The sequence below is a fragment of the Gracilinanus agilis genome, chromosome 2 (assembly GCF_016433145.1).
Source record: "Gracilinanus agilis isolate LMUSP501 chromosome 2, AgileGrace, whole genome shotgun sequence".
NCBI lineage: Eukaryota > Metazoa > Chordata > Mammalia > Didelphimorphia > Didelphidae > Gracilinanus > Gracilinanus agilis.
In genome coordinates, this window is record NC_058131.1 from 206,689,652 (window position 1) to 206,694,661 (window position 5,010).

A 5,010-nucleotide genomic window follows, 5' to 3' on the forward strand; every position below is an offset into this window, starting at 1 on the left:
TATATATATATATATATATATATATGTATATATATATATATATATACATATATATATATATATATATATATATATATTCTTCCCTCACCTCTTCCTCTTCCCTACCTATCTGTGGCTTCCGTAAAACAGAAGAAACCACAGTGTGGGAGAGGAGTGAGACATGGAACCATTAAGCAGTGCTGATGAGTCAGCACAGTCAAGTGGAAAGATTGCAGCTCCAGTTTCTCCCATCTGTAAAATGAGATTGATTTTCCTTGTTACCATTATCTTTTAAAGTGATGTGTGAGGATGAAGGCAATAATATCTGCCAAGTACCCTTTTCTCTTTGAGGGGGCAGGGGGATGGGGAGATTGTCAGGAAAGACCATAACTCAGTGTCAGATGAACTTCATTGGATAAGTCCGCTATGAGAGATTGGACAGAACACTGGATTTGTAAGCATAGGATCTGGATTCAAATCTTCGATTTCTTACTGTGAATTTGAGCAAATCATTCCCCTTCTTAGTACTTAGTACCATAAGCAAACTGGGAAAGTTTGGCTAAATGATTTCTTTCTTTCTTTCCTTTTATATTTATTTATTTAAAATATTTTCCCATGGTTACATGAATCAGTTCTTTCCCACCCTTCTACCCTCCCCCCTCCTGGAGCCAACAAGCAATTCTGCTGGGGTAATACATGTATCATTGTTCAAAACCTATTTTCATGCTATTCATGTTTGCAATAGAGTGATCTTTTAAGTTGGCTGCATGATTTCTAAGAGTTCTTAGAGAACTAAATTTTCTACCTCCACTGGACTATCCTAACTAGTGTCCTAAATAGTCTTCTACTCTCTAGTCCAGGATATTCCTGACTTTTCTTTGACAGTCTAGGGATACCTATTGATCCCTCCTTATAATAATGATTTTAAATTCATAAAGGAAAATGCAATTTATTACAAAGGAAACTAAAACTTAAATTAGCAATTTTTGAAAGTTCACAGCCCTCAATCTACCCTATATAGGAATATCTAATAAGTTTAAATGATGAACTGCTCAGATAATATTACTTTCCCATTTCAGCAACTTTGGTTGCTTTCTAGAGTTGACTATATAAAATACAAACTCTTTTTGCTTAGCATCTAAAGCCTTCCACAATCTGCCTAAAGCCTATTTTCCCCCACTACTCTAAGTATTCTACACTCTATCAAACTGTTTTAGCAATATTCAATAATTTCTTACCTCTGTGCCTTTGTATATACATTTTCCCTGCATCTGGGTTATTCTACCCTTTTGTCCACAGCTAAATAAAGTTCTTGCTCTTTTCCAATTCTCATTTAAAATACTACCTCCTCCAAGAAGCCTTTCCACATTTTCTCAAATTAGAAACAACCTTTCTCATCTAGGAACTCCAAGAGCATCTTTTCTTTCCTCGTCTTTTTACAACATCTCATTTTATAGTTCTTTGTGTCTTATCTACATTGCTAGACTATAAGGAACTTGAAGACAAAAAAAAAGATGCATCAAATTACCTTAGTTACCTCAGGACATGGCCTGGGGCATTGTAGAAAGAACTTATTTAATATTTGTCAAGTTGAGTCAAAATGGGCTTCTTACCAATTTTGCTTCAGATAATTCTTTTGCTTAAGTCTTCATAAACTCGATGGTCTTATTGAGAAAGATGTAGTGCAACTGAGAGGCTGCTTGATGAATAGCCCAACTTCTAATTGGCAACCATTGTTCAATAATAATCCCTCGTGCTTGTATGGCACTATTTACAAAGCATTTTCACATTTACCATATCGTTTTATTTTTACGACATGTAGGTAGAAGTAGAAAAATCTTTACTTATTCAGTAACTACTCACTAAGTAAAAAATACCTTCCCTGAAACTAGAGGAGAATCCAAGAGAAACCAACATCCTGGTTGTCACCCTTCCAATCTACAAAGACAGTGGATAGATCATGGACTTGAAATTAAGAAGACTCAGGTTCAAATCTCTCCTCAAATACCATCTGTATGACTCTCAGTAAACCATTTATCCTTTCTCATTCTTTATTTTCCCATATATAAGAATGGAGATTACAGTAGCACATCATTTTGAGGATAAAATGAAATAATAAATGTCAAGTATATTGCAAACATTAGAGCACCATATATATGTGAGACCCATTATTATTGATGATTATCTATCATTTTACAGCTGAGAACACTGAGGTTCAGAGAGTACCTCTCCTGAGAACTGAGGGCTTTTAAAGTAGAAGAGATGACACTGGCTCCTGTCATTTTGAGGTGCTTTATAAAGATTAGTTTGGAAGGATTGTCAGAATCCTTTCAGATTTTGCTGCTGCTAAGCTGCCATCTTGGCTCTGCCCCTGAAGAGATGACACTGGAACCCAGGATTTCCCCTTCATAGTCCAATTTGATATGATCTCCTTCTGTCAAATGTATAAAATATTTAAAAAGTAAAAGTTAATTGAAATGTCTCCTAATAACTAATATCTCTTGTGTCTGACTGAAAAAAAATGTCGTTAAGCTTTCCACCTTCCACAAATATTCTATTATGATCGTATTAGTGTGAGGTTACATTGGGTTCCCAGGTTAAAGAAAAATAAACACAACAACTCTTACCTTCCTTGGTAAGGGCTGGGAAATTGGGATTAAGTGACTTGCCCAGCAAATATGAGGTCAGATTTGAAATCAGTTCTCCCATTTCCAAGTCTGACTCTCAATCCACTGAGTCATCCAGCTGCCACCTGGAAAGGTTTTAAATACAGTCTTGGCAATGAGCATTATATCATTGGACTGAGCAAGATCCCAGCTCATTTTGGAGAGATCTTTTAAGGCAGCATATACCTGGGACCCTTGAAGTATTAGACTTAGACTATTCCCTGACATTTGGGAATTTAGATGTTCTTGACCCATTACAGGTTATCTATAGGTTATCTAAGTTAGGATAGTGACACAGTGAACAGTCAGGGTCATTCTAGTTCGCAGAGGGAAAAAATGCAGCCTAAATTGATTTTCTTTGCCAGTATCTGGAAGGGAAGAAAGATGTAAACAATTTATGAAGCAGCACACCTGGAGAAGGAATTCAGTTGTCCATACTTCAAATCATACCAGGAATTAAACATGTGAAACAAATATGGCCATGTGATGTTCTACTTATATAATAATCGTTTTCATCATAGGATTTCTCCTTCTTTGAATACTCCCTAGTTGTTTTTGTTTTAGCCTGAGAAATACGAGTTTAGAATAATTTATAGATTATTTTATCCAAACATCACATAGATTATTTCATTCAGCTGAGACCTTGAAGAACTGTGACTTGCCCAAGGACTCAGGAGATGGGATTTGAACCACATTCCTTGAATTCCTAAGTCCAAAAATCTTTTCATTCCTCATTTACCTTAACAAGGACTTGACAGTTCTGGGTATTACACTAGGGAATATCTTGTAGTCAGAAAGAAAAAAATAGGTGGAAGGGGAATACTTCATAATTGACTTACTGAGTGCTAATGTTTTATAATAAAATTGTTGAACATATTGGTTAAATATATAATTTTAAATGACTTTCCACAGTCCTAAAAGTTTATAAATTTTGATGACGTTTTAGAGTTATTTTTCAACAGAAATTTAATTTATGAATCATAATGTAATTCAATAAGAAGGCAAGTCATGAGCAAAAACAGGTGTACACTTGGTTCAGGAATAATAATTTACCCATAAGATGGCAGTGATGGAAGTTGTGGATAAAGAACTTATCTTGGAGTCAGAAATACATGGGTTCAAGCCTTCTGGATTTGGTACCAAAGGAACTGATTTTAAGTCCTTGCCCCTGACACTAATTACTTTCGGACTTTGGACAAGTCACCAGACTTTACCTCTAAAATTGTACTAAATATCCTCAGAGTTTCCAGCCACTTCTAAATCTATGAGCCATGGCTATGTGACCTTGGGCAAGAATTTCTCTGTGTCTTAATCAGCAGACTATGTTTTTTTTAAATTTAAAAAAAAATTTCCCCATAGTTACATGATAGCTCTCAGTATTGTAGAACAGTTGTTGATCTGCCTTGGCAGAAAGGAATTTTCTCAGTGGGAAATCTTTACACCAATGAAATCACCTCTGATTAAAAAAAAAGTTGACACACTTTTCTCACAACCACCCTAGGAGAAAAGTACTGTAAGTGTTGTTGCCATTCCTTTTTTTTGCAAAGAGGGAATTGAAAATCTGAGAGGGAACTGACTTGTTCCATGCCACACCAGTAGTGTATGCCAAGGAATGCTATAGTTTTTGAACCCAGGTCCTTAGATTCTAAAAATGCCATATCTACAGTCCTCACTATCTCTTATCTCAAACTGCCTTAAAACCTGGTAGGAATACTATCTATCTTCAGGACAGACTTTTAAGAGGGTGAATGATTGGTTGCCATTTGAGGTGGTCACTGACTTTGTGTAGGTCACAATCTGATAAAAAGAGATGTCCAGGAGGAAAGTCTGTATGCTGTGAAAGGCATGGCCTATGGCCAAACTCACCAGAAGAAAGGCATTAGAGCAGCATGCTCATGTGAAATGCCCCATGCAAAGGGGTGAATTTATCTTTCTGGATATTGAGACCTTTCACAAAGCCCAGTAAAACCACAGTTGTTGCTAAAGTCTGTGGCTATTGCTTGGTAGCAGGGTTGTGCTGGAGTCAGCTCTAACCTCTTACAAGCCATATTAAATTTTCAATGTTAGCATTTACAGCTCAGAAATTGGCAATCACTATAAATCAAGGCTTGACTTATTGTTTTGTTGATTACCCAGACTTAATTGCTAAGAATAATGCAGATTAAACTTAAAGTGTAAGTGCACACATTCTTCCCCCACCCCCCTGCTCCCAGAGCCTGGTTGTTAAATATTTGCTAGCACACATCTCTTTTGCTCTTTAGAAATTGCTTGAATTCAGCTGAAATTCAGTAGAAGGTTCAGGAAACTAAGTCATCACCAGGTTACCACAGTCCTACTATTTGTGGATTCATAATAATAAAGCACT